Genomic DNA, 22,250 nt, shown 5'->3' with positions numbered 1-22,250 from the left:
TGGGAAGGAGCGCAGGTGTCCCACAGTGTCGGCTGGCCGGCCCCACCATGTCACAGCTCTCACCCCAGCTCAGGCCAAGCGGCTGCATGGGGGATCTTCATTAGAAGGAGAGTGATGGAGGAGGCACGTTCCCTACAGCGCTTCCAGCATCATCTCTTACCCTGGCCTGGCACCAGGGAAACTGGGAAAAGGCTGCCCTTTGCGCTTGGTATGGGGATGCTGCTGACGCACTGCTGACAGCTGAGCTGGTGGCATCTCCTGAGCTTTCATGGGGCCTTCTTCCAGACATGGAAATGGGTGGAGGATTTAGATTTACCAGCGGTGTCCCAGGCTGAACCCAGAGTAGGCACCCAGAGTACTGAGTGATGCCTCATCTACTTGCTCAGGAGAAGGAGGTTCAGTGTGGGGGGAACAACTGGCAGTGCTGCTGACTGATCATCCTTATTAATGCTTTGATGATCATTTGTGTTCCTTACAGTGGGAGGGGGCACAGTCCCTTCTTGGAGAGAAATGCTGGCAATGTTTGCTGCTCAGAGAAAATGTAAATAATTACAAATTTCCATCCTACCATCCAAGAAAGACAGCATCATTTTATACATTTGTTTTCGTGCATTATAATTATAATCACTATCCTGGAACGTTATTGGAAAAGTTATTGTTCTTTCTAAAATGTTAAGTCAGTTTAATGACAAAAAAGTTAATAAGGGTCTTGTTGTTCTCATTATTCATTTATTATCCAATTACTTCACAAAATTGGATCTGAAAATGTAAAATGTATTTTTGTGGAATAACAAACACTACAATTAAGTTTTAAAGAGTAGATTGTTTTTAAATTCCTGTGGAGGTTATTAAAACTGAATTAAAAATATTAAAAATGGAATCTGAAAATGAACAACAGCATTAGAAGGGAATGAAAACAAAAAAAAAGGAATGAAAATAAGTTAATAAAATTGTTGATGGTACATGGGCAGGGAAACATTAACCCTTTCACCACTGCAGTTGAAAACCTTCATTGTCCCCACCTTCCCAAGGAGCTGACCTGGCCCCCATAGATGTCCAGCTTGCCTCTTGCTCACGGTTACCCGCTTAAGGACTGGATGACACTCTGCAGCATTAAACCAGACCAGGTCTGGTTCTGATCCTGCACGGCTGTAAAACTGAAGTAACTATTGTCATCAGTGGAGCTGCACTGGTGAAGATCTGGGTTTAGTGCCTGGAATCATTACTTTGAAATTTAATGCACTTTACAGTTACTTGCCTTTATTTGATGCATGCAATAAATTTCTAGTTAAATGGATCCAATTCTATATACAGACGAAATTTTGTTGAATTGCCAGCCTGTAAAAAATGAAATAAAATAAACATACTGATATTTCTATGATGAAGTATAGTCGGTTCCTTTTTCCTAAAGTGACTGGGAACCGGAGTCAAGATCCTGCTGTGAGAAGCTTGGTGTCACTTACATCTTGTACAACAAGGCTGTGTCCTGTTGGGCTCCATCAGCCACTATATCTTTTGTGGTTGAGAGCTCTGTCATCTTGATAATCAAAGCAGAAAAAGGCAATAAGAAACTTGATCTGGGAAGCATAGTACTCAGTTTTAATAATCTGAAATCTCCCCAATGTATCTGCACAAATCATTTGAAAAAACTCATTTGTTAAGATTGACATGTCCCTACTAGGAAATTTTTGTGAAGAGGTGGAGTATTTTTTTTTCCATGATTTGAAATTATTTGTTGAACTTTTTCATGAAACTGCCTGCTTAATAGGTAGTTTGCAAACAATGAATGGTCCATATTCGATAGTGAAACTCTGCATGCAATCAAAGTCAGTTAATTATGTAAGTTAGGTTGGTAGAAAGGATACAAAAACCACAAAAGAAAGCCTGGCTTTTGAGCTGTGAGTTTTAGCTGACAATCCATGCCCCTTGTTTGCTAGCAGCGTGTTCAAATTTAATACTCATTTTTCATAGTATTCAGAAAAGGGGAAAAAAGAAGGCAGTATTATTAGAAATAAAATGGAGTGCATAGCTGTGAAAATGAAATGAAATTTGACTTTGAATTCAAATATGAGCATTTTTCTGTGTCCATTCTCGTAATAGGATTTCTGAGACTTCACAAAATAGCTCAAATTAAGGGAGTTAAACTCACTGATGAGCCTTATCATGGTCTTATATTCTTTAAATATTTGTATTGAAGAGCAAGGTGATTCCTGTCTGCATATGATTATATTTATTAAATCTTTTAATGTTAATGGCAATTCATAGTCACAAAGGGGAGTACCCAGATTTTCATGTGTATAAATTTGCAAGTCCTTTTTATTCCAAATGCATTGCTTTTACAATTAAAATTCTTTTTAGTAACATTTTATTTTCTCTCAAATATTACTGGCACGTGAATGAATGCAAAACTGCTTCTAAGCTAAATTTTCATGTGGTTAAGTCCGTGTATGGCTAAATGCTGTTGTGCCATACATAACATATGAAAATTCTTTATTGTTTCATGCTCTGGTGGCGGCTGAGTAATTGTATGTCAAAAAATATGGCCCTATCTTCTGCAGAGGCCACGGGCACTATAACATTGTCCACATGAAAACCAACTTTCCGTTGGCAGGCTGGTATTTCATTCTCGCAGCGTATGGGCATATAAACCTAGACATTTCCTAATAGGACAGGAGATAAAGAGTCCCAAGGAAAAAAGGACAAGGAACTCAAGAGAAAATCTGGTTTTGTGTCTCATTATAACTTCTTTATTACAAGGATGCCTTGAACACTGAGTTATTAAAAACCATTGCCAGCTAATAAATTCGCAATAGCATACAATATTGTGACAGAACTAGCTATAAATAGGGTAGGTAGATTTTTTTGTTCAAAATTCTGAGCTCAATCCAAAGTTAAAACATAATTTATCCATTCTCTCTACAGCTGTTTTCACATACTTCTGGTAAACTACACGAAAAATGTGCCATTCTGTGACCTTTAGCTGCTTTTCCCTGGTATTTCCTCTTGTCTGTTGGTGAAAATGGAGGCTAATGTTTTGCAGTCTGTGCTCAGGAGGACAACTTGCTTCTAGTTCCTCTTATCCTACCCTCCCCTCTCCCTCATTTAAAATACTTGGTGAAATAATGATCTGAACGAGCCTGTATGTAAGGGATCACTGAAAGATTATAAAAACACCACAGAAAGGATGGATAGAACAAGAGAGGAATTAGTGAAGGATTTGAAACTCCTTTACTCCCCCTGTGTGAATCCAGAAATGTTACTGTATTACTCATCAAGGAATAACCTCAATTTCCAGTAGTGCCAAACACAAGTTGCTCTCCTTTACTCCTTAAACCATGCCTGGACCAGGGAGACCAGGTTACCCCCTCTCAGCTTATGATATTGAGTTTCCCATATGTCCTTGCTGAGCAGATGCCCACTATTCTCCTAGGTAATTCATTCTGTGGCTTCCTTTAAAAAATGATGCCACAAAACATCCCACAATCCCGCAGCATCACACAGGAAGCAATAGCTTCAAATTATTCAACTTGGTTTTCATTAGTGTTTCATCATCTGACTTTGCTGGTTGCTGCAACTCAATGAAATAGTTGTCAAATGCTAATAAATACCTGTACCTGTAAGAACCTCTTTCCTCAGCTCTTTATCCATCCCTCTAGAAGAACAGAAATCTGCAATACAGGTTGTGCTGCCTTGCACACCGATAATGGACGTGTATAGTATACAAACCTCGCTACCTGAAAATAGTCCGGCCTGGTGAACAAAAACAAACTTTCCATTGTTCTGACATCCCCAAGTGCCATCTCAAGGGCACAGAGCTGTTTCCCAGATTCCCGCTAGCCCTCGCTAGCACAGTTTTCCACCCACTGGCAGTGTTCGCTCAGGACAGTGGAATTCAACTTTATACAAACTTATGCAGACTTATGCAAACCCCTCTCAGGTACCATAGCTCAAGTATTTTCCTTAGAAACTTTCTTTCCCTTGGTGCTTTCAAAAAACACTGAATTTGGGCGTGTTAAAACCTTTCTTCAGCTGGAGTGTCTGCCTTATCCTCAGCCTGCCCTCCTGTGTCAGACCATCCTGCGTAACCTACTGGACTTCCCCATTACCCTTCTCCTTTTCGTCCTTTCCCACCTCCTAAATTGATCCCCCCAAAACATAACACCGCAGCACCATGACCTTCAAGGTTTTCTCTCCCGACCCATTTGTAACTCCGTACTCAGGAAGGATCTCTCTCCCATCCATGTTGCACAAAATACAATTGTCTGTTACTCGTTACAGCGTTCCTGATGTATGGAATTTCCTCATCTCACAGCTAACTCCGAAGTGTTCGGGAGGACCGTGGGCAAAATAACCGAGGTGCTCCGACTGTGAGGACAGGACATCCCTAAATACCGTTGCAGTAGGTACGCGGAAATTTTGAATGTTAACTTTAAATACATTGTGTACCTAATACTGTCATAAACTTTAACAACCAGCTGCGATAGCTAGTACAACCCCATCTAAAACGAAATGCAGGGAACATCCAGTTTGTTCCTGCCTTTCCTGCAGAGTCATAAGCTTCTAAAGTCTGAAGGAAAGAAATGGCTACAATATAGTCCTTCCTGTGGTTGGTTTCTTCACTCCAAACTGTTTTCAGAAAAAAACCCAAAACATTTCACAATAGAAATTGATCCTCAGCTAGAATTACCATTTTGGGACACTTTTCCATGTCCCCTGCCTGTAAACTTAACCCTGCCAATCTGTGAGGCTGTATTGCATTTTTTCATCTTGATAATTCATTGGGAAACCTGTAGCTGGAAACAAGCACCTCATGCTCTTCCATATCACAGTCCTTCAGATGCTCACCGCCTCAGGGGTCTCCACTCTCAGAATGGCAGAGGTTTTGTGTTCTCTTGCTGTGAACTGAAGGTTGAGTAGAAGTGCACATCAGAGACAAATACACATTTGCACAAGAACTGGGATTAAGTAAGCATAGTTTTTCCTCAGTTTCATCCTGAGATGATTGCACTGGTTGGTTGAAGGCCTGGGTTTGAGCTGAAACGGTAGGACAGGTGTAAGATGTTTTTGCTGGGCAGATCCTCTGGCTTCTAACAAGGCTGAGATCACGGTCTCATCTCAGTGGGAACCCTAATTTGGCTGTTTGCATTGCCCCTCCTTGTTCTCCTCCTTGCCATGAAGCTTCTGGGAACTGAAGGTGTTAGTCATCTCCAACCTTGCTGGTCAATGTATTCAAGATTTACATGGAAGGAATACAGGCTATTTACAAAGCATGTGTACTTCTCTTGGAAATGAGTCTAAACTGCTTGTTTTGGGCCATATTCCTCATGCACCTTGTATATCAGTTATCCTGTGTAGCATCTGTTAGGTTACATCCATGTTAGTAAACTTAACAGAGTCCAGGCAGAAGTGTGGCAATGGCACATCCCTGCCTGTAGTGTTCAGCTGGTATCATAGTCCCCGTGTGGTTTTGACCACAATGGTTGTGCAGACAACATGCAGGCCCCATTCAGGACGTGGGCCAAGACCATTCCCATCAGAGGACATGTGGGAAAGGCCACACTTTCCCTGAAATGGGGTGCGAGTGTGAGGAACAATGACACTTTGACTGAAAGCCTGGGCCAGATGACAGCTGTGGGCCTGCTTTACTGGCTAGTAAAGATGTAGCCTTAAGTCCTCGTGGTGCTGAAGATCCAATAAAACCCTCCTCCAATAAAAGTTGCAGTGGAAGGACAATCCACAAACTTGTAGCTAAGCTTCCTTTTAGCTTTGCATTCCTCTTGCACCTGCTAGGGGTAAAACTGTATTTCTGCCCCTCCTCAAGATCTGTGCAAAGTCCAATGTGAAGGACATACCTGCAAACCACTCCCCAAGCTGAAAGACTCAGTTCTACTGCATCCATAGTGCAAAATGCTTTCTGACACTGCAAGCTTAATCACAGGGCAGCACAGAACTTCATGTCAACTGCAGCTCCCTTCACCCCAAATCCTTTCCCAAGTTCTAGTGTCACCGCAAGCTCAGCTTCTTCATTCAAGCTGCTCTTTGGTCTGGGGGTTCAAACCAAGAGCAAATTTGTTGCAGCAGTCAATAAAGCAGCTGAGTGCTGTCAGAGGTCCCTTCATCTTTTCAGAAAAGCTTTTGAATCACAATTTAAATAAACTCCCTGGAGGAATTGGGTCTCCTCCAGTCTCACCATCAGCTTGACAGGAAATAGAAGAGACCGTTTTCTCTCACTCACACACTCTGTCTCATACACACATTTTTGTTTCTATAGTGTTACTCAGTCCCTGATGAAACCATTTTCCCATATTGTTTGGCAGATCTGTTTTCATCCAACAAACAAGAGGGAAGGGGTATAAACACACTCTATTAATCAAATGGCTGAAATTGAAGCAAAACATCACTTAGCTCCGAACAACACATATGATTCAAGAAATCTCCAGCCCAGACTTGACCAGGACTATGCTTTTAAAGCAAGCTGAAGGCAGCGTACGCTCTATTTTGGTATAAAACATACCCTGGTCAGGAAGGCACTGACTAAGCAAGATTTACTCTGTCTTACTCTGACATTGTCTCTCATTAATGCATTGAAGTCAGTTCTTGTTCAGACAAACCAGCGAACCTGGACAGAAATCATTCCCTTCATCTAGCATCCAAATTGTTTCACCCTTTGCCACTAAAAAATTAAAAAATCCAGTGCAGACCTCTTTTTGATCTGGGTAATATCTCTGAGAACTCTCAACAACAGTAATGGAGGCAAAAAACTTTGAGTTCATTGTTTGAATATCTCTTGTACACATGAATGAAATTTGCTGTAGGGAGTGACGTTTATTCTCCCCTGGGTATAGATTCAGAGGCAGTTTCAGTAGCAAAGAAGTCACACGGGACAGTAAATAAAGACCTACCAAGAGAGATTGATACACAGAGAAGGTACCCAAGGAACAAAACAAATCTTTGCTTCTGTCATGGTTCAACCCCAGCTGGCAACTAAGCCCCACACAGCCGCTCGCTCACTCCCCCCCAGTGGGTTGGGGGAGAGAATCAGGAGAGTAAAAGTGAGAAAACTCGTGGGTTGAGGTAAAACAAAAGCTGCGCATGCAAGCAAAGCAAAACAAGGAATTCATTCACCACTTCCCATGGGCAGGCCATGGGAAGTTCAGCCATCTCCATGAAAGCAGGCCTCCATCACACGTAATGGTGACTTGGAAAGACAAACGCCATAACCCCCCCCCCCCCGCCTTCTTCCCCCAGCTTTAAATGCTGAGCATCATGTCATATGGTATGGAATATCCCTTTGGTCAGTTGGGGTCAGCTGTCCCAGCTGTGTCTCTTTCCCAAATTTTTGTGTATCCTCAGCGTACTCGCTGCTGGGGTGGTGTGAGGAGCAGAAAGGCCTTGACGCTGTGTAAGCACTGCTCAGCAATAACGAAAACATCTCTGCATTATCATCACTGTTTTCAGCACAAATCCACACACTAGCTACTATGAAGATTATCTCTATCACAGCCAAAACCAGCACAGCCTCTTTTTAGACTTCTAGAAATACTGTCAACTAAAATAACATTTTACTTTTGTCTGTAGTATCATTATTAATTCTCAGAAACTGAGTCAGAGTCAAAGCATTTAGTTTTAAATAAACAAATATGAAGGACGTTGTAGTCTCAGTTCTGTAGAATTTGCAGAAAAATAATTACAAATACCCAGGCTTTCCTTGCAGAACAGTAGGTGTCTTTGAAACATGGTAGATTACTGGCCGCGTAGACTTAAGATGACTCTAGAGGTGCAGCTATTGAGCAGTTAAATACCCAACTTCATCTTTGTCATCCTCTGAGAATACTGCTTTGCGTCATCAACCATGCATTCAACATGCAGATTGTCTTGTTTGTGCTTCCAGGTTGTGTAAACTATGGTGGTGGTGCTATGATGATGGCAAACAGTAGGAAAAAGTCCACACTTTCATACTATCTGCTGAACAACGATAGGGCTGGGTGATAATTAGAAAGAGCTGCGCTGGAGAGAAGGTACCTCTTCTATACTTTCTGTGTTAAAGATAACACGAAATAAGCTGTTGATGCCCACTTTGCTAGGAGAGGACTTTGGATCTCTGGGAGATGACTTGAATACCCAGAAAAATATTGTGGGACTCGATTATTTTCCATTGTGACTCACCACTAGTAATTTCCATGATTTTACTATAGGTGTTTTTATGCCCTTTTATATTCTCAAGTAGAAGTTGGGTCTGCCTCAACTGCTGTTTGCTGACAGTAACTGTAGCTGGAGGTGGCCCTAATAATACACTTTACTGAATCAAAATCTGGGTGAGGGTCTTATAGAAATACAGACTGAAAGGCAGAGAAGCTCAACATGTGAAGAATATAAAGAACAGCCAGTAAACCTTCCAAAATGCATAGATATCAGTCAATGTATTGCCTTCTTTGTCCTGGAGGTTCTAGTTCTTCATATTTACCAGAGCAGACAGATGTCCGTTCTCAACAGAGATAGGACAAGCTGCTTTTAAGCGCTATTATTTTTGGCTATATTTTGTCTCAGTTAATTAATTGGCAGGTTTTTATGGTAATCCAGCTAGCAGTCTGTATTTCAATGACACAACCATCCTTGATGATTAACGAACAGCTGCTTTGTACTGAAGTAGAGAAGAGTTGGAATGAATCACCTTCTCCTTTCCTAACACGGTTAATGGATTTGAATGAATAATAGTGCTTTTTTTTTTTCCTCTGGAATATGCTATTACCCAACTTACTACCTTTTGATTATTTGGCATTTCCACAGTAAGAGAGGTTGGAGACATCACTAGTGCATTTCATATAATAATCCTCCCAGGTGGGAGTCAGTTATATGATGTTTTAAATTACTGATGCTCCTCAACTACATACATCTCCGTTTACACTAGCACTAAAATTGACCCTGTCTTCCTCAGCAGATAAGGGAAGGACAAGAAAGCTTCTTACCTCTGAGTCCTTAGGTGAATGCCTTGCTCTAAAGTACACTGATGTCATGGGTAAACTCCCATTGGCCTCAGCAGGTTTTTGGAACCTCTTGGATGGCTGAAATACAGAGGCTGCACATTAAATTGACTCGGGGACCGATTGACTTCAAGACCATATCTTTTGTCTCTACACATACATTTCCAAAATGGAACAATGTACATTTGCCTTGAACTTTCTCTTTGAAAAGACAGCTTTAGAGTCTAAAGTCCTGATCCTGTGAGGGGAATTACTACTGATGTCTTCTCCATCTGCAGAAATTCTTGATCTGGAAATCATATCGAAAGACAGACCGCGAGCAATCTTTTTCGTTCAGTCTGTGTCCTGCCAAAGAAGACAGGATGAGGCATCTCCAGAGCTTCTGAGGACAAGACTTGTCTCTCCAAGTTTTCTTATCTTGGGTGTGTTTCAGTTCAGGTGAGACTTATTTAAATATTAATAAAGAATAACACCTAGCTGCAAATTCTAAGGTTAAGATTTGCAAAATTGGGCTGCGGTAAGAAGGTATTTTACACGGAGTAGACTCCTAAATGCAAGGAGCTACCTCATATCTGGTGTTGTAGGGACAAAAAGTATATTTTGAATACATAGGCACTTTTCAATGTATCCAATGGAAAGAACACCTTCCTGTCTTCCCTTCTCCCTTAGATAGCTTGTTTTACATTATTAGACTGTGGACCCCCACCCCACCCCCTGAAGAAACATAACTTGTACTACTCAGGAATGACATTTCAGGAAACATTACATTAAATAGAGTAAAGCAGCATGGTTGTGCAATTCACTTGATTGATTGAATGCACAAGGGTAGGAAGCCAAGCCAACCCCCGCCTCGATCTGAAACCCGCAGAGCAGACAGAACTCCCTCTTCATGCAGTGTCTCCAGATTCCCAGGCCTGGTTGAAAGCTGCCTTCTGATTTATGAGTAATGAGCCTGTTGGTGATTTCTAAGAAGCGAGCTTCCAAACAGAAGTGGTGATGGGCACTGCACTGTATCATATAAGCTAGACAACACCTAGGCAGACTCTCAAAGGATGCTTTCACTGGGATGAGAAACTATATGGTGATTGAGTGCTCTCCTGTCACTGTCTTCTCTTGCTTTGCACAGTATTTAACCTTCAGATGCTGTTAAATTTAGATTTTTTTTGGTTTTGTTTTAAAGAACTTGTCTGCAATCCCAGCACAAAAATGTATGAAGCAGAGTGGTGAAGGTGCCAGTGAGACTGATTGATGCAAAAGTCTGGTTCTGAGGAGGGGAGGAGGGAGAGCGGATTCCTTTAGTTGCACTTAAAAGAAACAAACTCAAAAACAAGACAAGAAAGTTGAGTGGAAGCTGAGAGGTTGACTGCAAGCTGTGCCAAGATTTGAAAAGTTACAAGCTAATGCTGGTACTGCATGTTTTCTTAATGATTGAGGAGTCAATCAGTTTTGTACATGGAGCTCCCAGCACAGAGACAGTGCGAGTTAACGGAGTATTATAAAGTCAGAGAAGTGATTAAAAAAAATTATTTGCTATCAGTATTTCAACTGAAGAAGCAGAGGAAAAAAAAAGTCTTAAGGCATATCTTCACTGAAGCATTCTTTATCAAAAGAAGTTAATTGAACTCCAGAAGTTGTCTGGCCAACTCTGCCTGTTATTCTCTGATTTTTATTTCTGAGTGTAAGAGGTTTAGGTTGTGGCTCTACTACCTAGCTGCATCCTGCACTTGTACGTACATGTATGCATCTCCCGGCCATCTAACAAACCTGCCTGGACGCACACTCATAGAGCTTGCTCCTGTAAAGTCTGTTTGTCTCAATGGACTTTCATGCTTCTACCTGCTTGGATGTTAAAGTAGCTCTCACAAAATCTTGCCCATCTGAGAGGAAACAAGAGACTTAAGGTTAAATAATCACCAGTCTGACTCTTAATGTGAAGCAGGTTTAGGCCAAAACCTACTTTCTGAAAGCAGTTGTAACTTTGTCCTGATCTTGAGCAAGACCTGAAGTACAGTTTATCCCTATCTTTTAGAAGTAACAAATATAAAATGTAACAGGAAACTGCAAATGGGACTGATTATTATCCTTGTGAAAAAGGGGGGGGGGGTGGGGGTGGAAGAAAATAAACCCCTAGGATTTAGGAAGAAAGGAATATCTGTGAAGTAGGGAGATAAAAAGTCACTGCCAGAAAGACATCCAGAAACTGAGGTCTTCTTGGAGGTCTTCAGGGCTGTGCCTAGCCTCCCATGACCACTCTGGGAATCTCACTGTTGCTTTAACCCAAATTGCTGCGGCCGGTTTGGAGCAAGAGATGTTGGACTCATTTTTTCCCCCTTTATTCTGGTGGAGCTGTAGCTCTGTGGTCTGCACACTTTCTAAGTGTGAGCCGTTGCTCACTGAAGCCGTGACTTACATTTCCACGGGGTCACCAGAGGGTTCCTACTAGGTTGACTTAATGGTCATGGCTTCGGTTTTGGCCTTGGGAACGGAAAGATGGATAAAATTAAGGCAAAGAAAATTCTTTCGCTCTTCCCGTGGCCCAAGCAGCCAGTTGACAGGACCTCTGGGCATACATGCACCTCACAGGGTATCACGGCTCAGAGACAACCAGGTGGCTCTGGCAAAGCGGAGATGTCTCAGTTCGGAGGTGGGCCCCATGGAGATGCTAGCTGATGGCCAGGATTGCTAAGTTCTGGCAGCAGAAGCGTGATGTGGGCTGACGCCCTCTGCCTGCGCTGCAAGGCTCGGAGCAGCAGCAATTTCAGACACCTGTGCAGGGCACTCTATTTTTTGGTGCAGAGTAGTGTGCCATCCCGAACCACGCTTGTCCAAGCAGCACTAGAGCAGTTAACTTGAGATGTCAAAGCAGTTATACTTTTACGAAAAAGTAATTAATTTTTATGCCAGGCTCGGGGGACAGTTCCATTTTTGTGCTGCTAATGGAGTATCAGGGTTGCCTTTCGGTATAGTTTATTCAGAAGCTGGTCTGGAGACAATTTTTTTCTTCAAAGTATTTTTTTTTAAATGAATTGTTTGTAGTTCAGATGAAGTTGTTCCTCCTCCAGGCTATACATCAGTGTCTCACTATGCACCAGTTACTCCCTTAATTTACAAGCTGTTGTAGTCATTGTGTGTTACTATGTTTTTAATTTATTTATCTGGGAAAGATCCACTCAGAGTCAGTGTCTTTCCTCCCTCGCTTCTCCCTAAGATCCTGCTTTTTGTACAGATTACGACTGGAGTATAAAGCAGTCAAAGTGAGATGCCCACTTTTTCAAAGTACTTGCTTTCCACCAAAAATTCACCTAGAAGAGGGACCAAAGGAGTGATGTGAAACACCACGTTGCTGAACACACTTTTGCAGTTAGCACTTTTGCAGGAACACTCTGTATATAACTTCATGTTGGCTGATCCAAGTTAACCCTGTGATTTCCACAGTTTGATAGTCTCCATCTAACTTCTTTTGAATGTGTCTTATCTCCATTTACACTGCTCATATAGAGGTATTTTAATGTCATATTTAATATCGCTCCTCACAGCCTTGTTCTAAAATGGGTGTAATTTCTAATTAAGACCCACCACTGCCTGTTCTAAGATCAAACCCAGGTTTCAAACAGCGTTGTGAAATCTGCTGTGGTAGTTGTTAGTGCTGACCCAAACCCTGACTCCTTCTGAACCTTCCACTGGATGATTAATTCTTGCAGATATTTTTTTTTAAGTTGTTAGGGTTATTTTGTGCCCAAGAAAAGCAGCATTTCTGCGTAGAGGGGGTCACCCATGCCAGGACTCCTCATTCTCATTCCAGGAACACAATATGCCCTTTGATGTGCACTTACTCGGCAGCGCACGAGGTAAAGCTGACCGACCTCTTGTTTTGTGCATAGGTAATTTATGCACTGCCTCTGGGAGCACACAAATGACAGGACTTACATGTGTGAACCCTATTTGTGCATGAAATCAAGTGCAAATTTAGAGCAGATGGGGTTTTGACTCATAAGTGATAGAATTTATGGCCAAGATTAAAACAAAACCAAAAAAAAAAAAAGAGCCTGAAGTTAGTTTCCCAAATATATTCTTAGGTACCCAAGGACCTGATTTCCAAAAGTGAGGAGCAACCTACAGCTCCCCTGAAATTAAACAGGATATACACAGGTTGCATACATATATATTTGTACATATTGGATATATACAGGACATATATGAGGTGCTTAGTAGTCCTTGAAAAGCAGGCTGCTTGTTTGGATGCTACTTATGTGCCTAACTCAGTGGCTTTCTTTAAAAATGATGACTAAGCTGCCTCCAAATATAAGCCATTTGGTTTGATTATCTTCTCAGCGAGCTGATGCTGCTCATGTGAGAGGAGGGATCAGCTGTGGAGAGAGGTGAGCACAGACACTTACCCAAAGGGGACAGTGGGAAGCCCGGAGGGGCAAAGCGTGGAGGCAGCTGGAGGAAGGGACTGCCACAAGCACCATTCTCCACCTAAAAAGGCTGTTAGACCTGACGAGTCGGGCTCTGTGGTCCAGGGCTGCCAATTTCCACTGTAATTTTGGTCTGTACAGAGGCACAGCTCCTCTCTTCTTTTGAGATTTGTCTCTGCCGGGCTCCTCTTGGCTGAGTGCTTGTTGGCATGAGCAAAATCCTCTTCCCAGCCACAAAACAATTTGGGGCTTTTTATACACATATATGTGTACATATATATATAACCAGACCCTCTCTACTTCCAAAATCAGAGAAGCAGACTGTTCAGTCTTAAAAGTGGTAGTTGCCCCTGTCTAGATCAGTTCTCGTGTTGTACTCCCTTGTCAAGCCCTTGGCCATCCTTTGGCATGTGCCACTGCTGGCCCTTGGCCATCCTTTGGCATGTGCCACTGCTGATGGTGGGGTGCAATTACTAACGCAGCACAGCAGTGCTGATAAGACATGTTAACTGCCCTTAATTGGTGCAGCTCCCCAGCAAAGGCTCTGAAGGGCTGCAGGTTGGTTCTTTTTTTTTTGAAATTTCCTTCAACTTATTTGGTGACTGCCTCTGTAAGCTTTGGACACGAGTCTTGTTATATTGTAAGCAATATATGTACAAAGGGTGTATTCCCAAAGCCAATGTTTAGAGACCACGAGGATTTTTAACTTCTCCACTCTTCCCCTTCATCTTCTGATTCCTTTCTCTCTCACTTATCTGTTTGCAACTGGGCAAGGTTGTTCACAACTGGGCTGTTGCTGTCTCTCGCTGGTGGGCTCGTGCATTGTTAGCTGTCCGCCAGGACCTGCTCACAATCAACGATGCAGCTGGCCGGGAGAGCTTTTTGAATCCCATTCCTCCTAAGTAGTTTATGATTTCCCTCAAGCCTGTGGAAATGCTTCTCGGGAGAGACAACTTTATGGCGTGCTGGGATGTCCGTCCACTGAGGGAAGGAACCCTGTCATGGTTATTGATGAGTCTTTATTTAAAAAAATCCATCATAAGGGTGGAAAAAAGATCTACTGGAACAAGGCAGTCCCACTTGTGTTGCTGACTCAAGAACATTTGGTATGTATAAACTTAATTTGGTACATAATAAAGTCTTCATAACTGAACGCTGTGTGAACAAATATGTTTGGTATCCCTAAAGGCCATTTTTTTTCTTTGAGCTCCAATCCATCAGCCTTTTTGTTTGACTGTGGTCTCTCTCTATCAGCAACTCAGAAGATTTTATGCTATTTTGAAACTAAACCACACATCTTAAAAACAAGCAGGCTTCTTTTTGTAGGACATAACATGACTCCCTGTTGGAGTAAGCACTCATGGTTGTGAGTAAAGGGTTCAGATGGTTATGGATATTGTACAAACGCTAAGGGAAAAGCAGGGTAATACCTTCTCTTTTTAGTCCATCCTTTTGCAAGTCCAGCTACCCAAAGCTGTTTGCAAATCCTAGCCTGAAGGATTCACAGACACAAACTCAAGACATAACTAGCCAAAGTGTGATCCTGTTATCTCTGCTGCTCCCTCCCTTTGCGTGTAACACCAATTTGTTATATCTTGCATTAAATTACAGCAAGTGCTTTGGGCCAAGGCTGTGTCCTACTATGCACTGCTCTAAAAGATTTTTTTTGCTTCAACAAAAGCACTACTGGCATTTGTAACACTGCTGTGAGTATTTCGGAAAGAGACTGGTCACCAGAGAGGATGTCCTTCCCAGAACTGACATGTGGTTCGCACCTTTCTCCTGAGGACTTGGTTGACTCAGTGTTATAAACGATGCAATTCCTGGCTGTGGCTGCTAAGGCTCTCTACCTGCCTGCGGTGCTTAAATGTGCCCAACTGTACAGAGAGCAAATTTGTGGTTCGGTAGCATGCTGCACTCACCAGAAGCCCGTCAGTGTTTAAGAGGCATTTGGACAATGCCCTTCATAACGTGCTTTAACTTTGTCATCCCTGAATTGGTCAGGCAGTTGGACTCAATGACTGTTGTAGGTCCCTTCCAACTGGAATAGTCTATTCTATTCTATACACGTGCAGGGAAAGCACAGCCTGCCTACCCGGTGGGTGGCCTTGGGAGGAATACTCTGGAGTAGACCTGGGGCTTCAGCAAGGGCAAATCATGAGCCCTCCTGCTGTGCCTTGTCTCCTGCAGCATGGCCACTGCTCACAGTTCCCTACATCTGTCGCCGGGTGTCGGAAGCCAGAGGGTCTTTGGCGCCGGTGTGATTGACACCCAGCACGGTGCTGTCAGGGCAGACACAGAGATAAGGGTGAAAGCCCATGTGGTTCCAGGTACTGCCCTGGGGCTGCAGTACTCTTTGTGGCTTGGGTGGAGCCATCTGCATAAATCATTCAGGCTCTTCTTTTCCAAACCATGAAAAAATTGCTGCCTGAGTCCCAAGACTTGTTGTCACTTGGCTACGGCTTCTCTGGCAACCATGTGGGGAGAGGAGTCCTGTGTTATGCACTCCGGTGGGGACAGAGTAACAGGGTCTGCTGACACCTCCTTCTGTAGGCTGGCGGGGATTGAGTCTGAAGGGAAAAAATTCAGCCGAACTTCCTGACCTTCAGCTGGTGTGCTAAGGTGGCTGGAGGCTATAGCAAACAGAGGGACAAAGAGCTGTAAATGTCTTCTTGCCCCCCTCCCCTTTCTTCCAGATAACCATCCCCAACACCACTCAGAGATTCAGAAATCATAAGCCAAAGTCAGTGGTGTAAAAACATCCTGAAACTTAGACAAAAAGATCTAGCTTTTCTTTGCTGGTTGACAAGTGAGCGACATGGCTCAAGTTTTGTTGCTGTTTTTCACAATTGCGAGGGACAGGGTTATTTTTGGTTTCTTCATAAAGCTGAAGTCCTCAGGTAGCCAAATCAAGTGATTCCAAGAGCTGGAACTTTAAGAAAAGCATCAAATATTATGGAAGCTTAAAATTGCAAGACCTGGAAGTCTCACAGTGAGAGTCTCAGCCAAGGAGAGAGTTTAGCTTAAAAACTGAGTAAATGACAAAGGCCAACATTACCTAATGCATATGAAAAAGTGCAATAAAATTGTGAGCCATTTCTGTTCTTTTGTTAGTGACAGAGTCCCGTAGCAGTTTCCGGGACTGTGAAAACATCCTAATAAATTTCCAGTGTTTCCTCAAGTTGAATGAATCGCAGAAACGCTGCTAGCCTTGAATAGGTTTAGCATTCACATCAACCGCTCAATAGAAAAGTCAGCTGAATCATGGTGCAGCTCGAAACGGGTTGTAAATCACGGTTACAGACCATACGGTACAGAGAACTATTTAACAACGTCACCAACAATAAGTTTCCTTCAAGATGGAAGCGAAGCCTTCATCCATGACGGAAAATGAATGGGCCAACCAAAGGAAAAGCCGCACCCTCTCACTGGACATGGTGTGAGTGAGAGGGAAAGCCTCTGGCAGGTATTTCTGCTGCCCCTCGTCAAATTCAGAAGCAAAACTGCAGTATGCAATGCCATGCACAGGAGACATGTCATCACGCTGCCTGGTGATGGGAAGCTCTCCTGTAGGACTGACAATTTTCCTCAACCACCCATCGTCCAGTTCCTTGCTGGGAGCAGCTGATCTTGCTCAGGTTGGTACTAAAAATACTGCCTTGCAGCAGCCTTAACTGCTGTAATATAAGCCAGGGCTGTGTGGGACGGCAGGAAGAGAAAAAAAAATGGAGCAGTAAATTATCTAACGGTAATCAGTAAGATTATACTGGCATCACTGGGCTGCCCAGGAGGTCTAATTTGGATTGCAGTATTTGAGACCAACTTTGGAGGCTCCTCGGGAGAGTTGTCCTTTTTGTATAGATGCTAAGAAGAAGATAAATGCTTTTTGGCAAGAACGTTACGTCTTTTCAGCGTTTCCTTTCAAATGCTGTAATGACACAGGGTGGACCTTGGGAGAAGTGGTAGGTTGAGCCTTTTGCTGTTTCAGCTAAAATGGGACAATTGTGGGACATGAGATTCCTGAGGGTGATGGGAATTGGTGGAGGAAGTCCTTCGCTGGGTAAGAGGCAGCCCTTTCCTCCGAGGCCAAAGTAGGAGCACGAGCTACAAGGCAGGAAGCAACACCAGTGGTCACCCGCTTTCCTGAGAGACCTGTCAGGCTTGGGTCAAGGCAGGGGGACCCGGAGGAGGAAACGCGGATGAGTTGCTGCAGGGGGATCCGGCAGGAAAACACAGGAGGAGGGGATCACAGGTAGGGATGGCAGCTCCTACAGAGCGCGAGACCCAGAGGATGGGTGCACGGGCAAGGAGCAGAAGGCTTGGCGTGGCCAAGCAAGAGGGAGGTGGGCCATGGCGGGAGCTCCTGCCCGACTGAGGGGGAAGACGAGTACAAAGCCTGCTAAAACTGCACTAAATCGGAAGCGCTTTCAAAGAACCAGGGGAAGAAAAAAAAGTGGCTGAGATTTTTGGTGGGGTGAGCGTGTGTGTCTATGCAGGCTGCCTTCTTCATTTGCCCATCTCCCGCGCACTCCCCACTAGGTGCCACTATAGGAGCACGTCACTGTACGTACGCACCGAGGAGGGAGAAAACAGCCAGCACTTTTAAGACTTTGCAGATATATACATACATATATATATGTATAGTGTTCTCAGTTTACGCTTAATTCTGAATATACAATATACAGTACTCATGGGGTCACCAGTAGCGTCTAAAGGCACACCCATAGGCAATATTGCTATTAAATTGGTAGGTGCAGCAGGACACAGGGCACCAGGCTGCTGTAGCCTTCGGGGGGTCCCCACTGTCCCTGGGCACTGCAAGCCCCAAACAGCCTGGCAGGGACAAAGCCTGCCTGCACCCATCTGGCTGGAAAGAAACTGCATCGCCTGCCGGTACTTGCTGCTGGAAAAATATTTAATTGTCAAATTGTGAGTTTTATCAGAAAGCAACAAACAAGTTTGTGATTTTTTTTTTTTTTTTTATTAAATCCACCTGGCAACTGGCATAGGTAAACTCCTACTGAGTATAAATAATTTTATAAATTGCTTCTGCACTTTACTGTAGGTGCATTTACAGGATGACACTCGGGATGGAGGATGCCTGGTGGGTACCTGACAGAGCCTGAGAACTGAGTCTCAGGGTCACAAAATACCCACGTTGCAAGTCTCTCTGGAAGAAAACTGTCGCTGCATACCCTGCACACCACCTCTGTATGTACTCTGCACTGCAGATTTAGGTAAAAAATTAAGGGACTGAACAGTGAATAAAGTAAGTAATAAGCAGGACAATACTCTGTTACAGACCACCACGGGAACAAATAGTTTGACGAAGCTCTGATGCCTGTCAAGTCTTAAATCTTTCTGAAAAGAGGTTAAGTCTCTTGCTTTGGTTTCTCTATTACCTGTGCCAAAATAAATAGAATGTGCTCAACTGAAGAAAACAAATACTTGAAAATAAGGAAAAATCAATAGTTCCCTTGTTATTTGGTAGCAGGTATACAGATCTAATCTGACAGACCGTACTGAAAGTGTAAACGGAATGCTTGCACACATGTATTAGTAATGTCAAGATGAAATGTTAGCTTAAATCTTATCAATTCAGTTTATAGGACGGGGAGGAATTACCGAAGTACGTTTTACCTGCATCCTTCCCCCCTCCCCCCCATTTTGGAATGGGTGGCTCTCCATACAGTGCGTATTTGTGTGTGTTTAAAAACGTTTGGATTTCAGGTACCCTTCTTCATTACCGTGAAGGTTTTAGTATTGCCTCAACCTGTCAGCCTCTCTAGTCAGGAAGAAATACTAACAGCAAACCTATTTGCGTGGAGAAATTTAAAGGAGTCTTTCATTCTTGGCCTGATATCGTTATTCCCATGGGCAGAGGACAAAGAAATATACAGCTAAGGAACAATTTCACATAAAAAATACATCCCTTTGTCCAAAAGCCCTGCGATGTGTCATGCTGTTATGGAGCGCGTACAGGAACTGCCTCTGCCCTTTTGTACAGAGCTGGCCTTTAGGCTCCATGCAGTCTGCAGCCACTGGCCCCACTCATCTGAGGGAACTATGAATTTAAAGAGATTCCCAGCTTTCGTTTTCCAAATGTGTGTATTTCTAGCCCATTTCCACAGCAAATGGAAATATCTTAGGGAAGGCAATTTTTCTTCTTTGCTAGAACTAAAAGAAAAAAAAAAAAGAGTAAAATGCATTCCTCCATGGCTGCAACAGGGGTAAGGAAGGATGTAATGATAGAGGGATGGAGAGAAGTCTTGCCCCGGTAGGTCTGATCTGCCCTCCAGCAGCCCAGGAGGTCTCCAGCAGTGGTGAGCACAAGCTGCTTTGGGGGAAAGTACAAGATGAACACTTTTTTACTGCTCCACTGTTTAAACTGAGGGAATAGCTTGCAAGAATGCAAATATTAGAGGAGGAATCTGTCCCATTATTTTTGGAGCAGCATCCTCTCCGAAGTGCGTAAGTCATCAGAACAGAATGAATCCAGTGATGAGTAGTTTCAGCAATGAAAAAAATGAGTCACCAGGAGATTCAATTTGGGAGGAGTCTCAAGAAGGGACAGGACCTTATTTTTGAGCATCTAGTCTGAGTCTTGCACTGTCTTCTGGTCATGGCAGAGGCTGGGTTGTCACCTGGGAAGAGGGTGTGCAGTATGGTGTGCCAATGGAGAGAAAGCCAGAGAGACTCGAATGTGTCATCTGCATTGCAAAGATGATCCTCTGGGTTGTCCAAAATGACCCAGTGGAGCTCAGGTTTTCTCTGTGGGACACAGAGATGATGAGGGTCTGGGTGCAGCTCACGGTGGTGTTGGTGAGGAGCAGAGCTCTACCAGGTTCTCTCTGTAAGGAGAGATGGAAAGGAACATGGAAATGGCTGCACCATCCCTCGGTATTGCACAGGACAGCTCTTCTCCTGTGCCTCTTGGGGAAGGGTGGCCCAAGTCCATTATTGCTCTGATCATCCCAGAGCCAGCACTGGCAAAACTTCAAAGAGCCCTGGCTTACCTGGGGAGGTGCAGATGACAGGTATGCACATTGCTTAACTGCAGGCACTTAATTTGGGTGGCTAATTTAGGAGGATTGTTGTCCCTGATTAAGGAGGGCTTTTCTCCTAAGGCTCCCTATCTCATCATGCTGGGGATTTAAGTTATATGGGTGCTCCCCGTCTTGATACTCGGGGAGCATAAGGAGTGTCACCACCACAGTTATCTCTTCTTCCAGATCTCCACCACAGTGGAGGCTCACAGGGTGTACTTCCCACTTTATAAACAGTGCAGGAAAGTTTCAGAACTTTTTGTAACCAGGTTTATCTGATTTGGAGCCCTTTGTTTCGGTGAAGCTTAGCAATCCCCTAGTCTTACTTGTAGCAATTATTTCCCAAAGAAGAGCTGTTTTGAGTGCCAGGGAGTCATCCTTTTTGTGAAGAGGATGACTAGTTTATTGGAGGCTATTGGAGTCTCCAGCCTTGCTTAGTGGAAACAAAATGTCCCGAGGGAGCAGCTTCAGCTTAGCTCAAGGTGCCTATGACCAGCTGTTGATGCGTGGAGGCACCTGAGATGTGAATATTAATATTACTATATCCGTTGCTGTTTATAACAGACAGCACTGCCTACAGCACTGCCTTTGCCACTTTTTCCATCTCCTTTGGTGTTTCTTGTCCTCCTTGGGACCGCACTCTGCTCTTTGTGGCTGACTTGGTTCTGTACTTCTGTGGTGGGCTGGGCACAGGCCCTCCCTCTAATCCACTCTTGGGAAATGGCATTACCCTTTGTGTACACGTGTGCGTGAACACCCTACCCTGGAATTTTCATAGAATAGAAAATGGGCTAAATCAATTAGCGCAAAACAAACTGTGATTGGTTTTGCATGAATCTATTTGCAAGATAAGAATTATCTTCATTCCTCCCCCATGAACAATAACTGACAACATTACACTCCTTCTCAAATGCTTTTTGATAGGTTAATGGGCCCATTTTGAGAGCATATAATTGCAGCAGTTTTGGTTCAAGAGCTGATGTGATGGATTATGTCCCTCTTGATGCTCGGGGTTGGGATACAATACAGAGAGACTGCCTGGACCCTCTGGTGCCAGAGGGCTTAACACAGTATTGACAGGGCTGTGCATATTAAATCCAGATCAACCTTCTGAATGAACGCAGGCACATCTGAACTTATACGGCTGGAAATCTCCTTCCACAGTCTTAAAGGAGTTATTTTTAGTAAAGGTTGTCGAAAAAAAGAAAGAAAAAAGCTCATACCCCTACTTACTGCTGAGATATGAGCTGAAGGAAACTCTCCTGTCAGATCTGTTTCATATATGTTACAAGAGCAGCAAAACAGAAAAGTTCAGCAGGGCATTATTTTATTTTCCTTTTCTTTTTTTTAAAAAAATTTCTTTTAAATTTATGGGATCTGACAAACCAGTCTGGAGGGTGCCAAGTCCAAAGTAGTCTAGAGGTATCCCTTGACATCGGGTGATAGCTGCTGATTAGTTTGGCAGAAATGGTTTCCCGATGCTCTGCAAATGAAAATTAACAAACTCTGGGGCTGTCTTGAAAAAACCCAAACCCACAGCAGCATTTCTCGGTTTAGAGGTCCATGCCGGGCAGTGCCGCTCTCCCAGGCTCAGCCTGGGTAACTCTGCTGGGTAACTCTGTGCTTGCTGACTCTTCCCTTTGGAACGAGCCAGGCTCTTCCCAGAGCCAGGTACGAAGCAACGCAAGGTGGGGCAGGCAATACTTTCTCCTTCTTGCACCACTGCCGATTTCCAAAGGAATCAACTTTTTTTCTTTCCATTAGTTGTAAACTGTGATTTTAAAATGCACTGTAAAGTTAAAATT

Source organism: Vanellus vanellus, assembly GCF_965231255.1.
Source record: "Vanellus vanellus genome assembly, chromosome: 2".
In the NCBI taxonomy this organism is placed as follows: Eukaryota; Metazoa; Chordata; class Aves; order Charadriiformes; family Charadriidae; genus Vanellus; species Vanellus vanellus.
The sequence above is the reverse complement of the archived record's forward strand: the minus strand, read 5'-3'. Positions refer to the sequence as shown.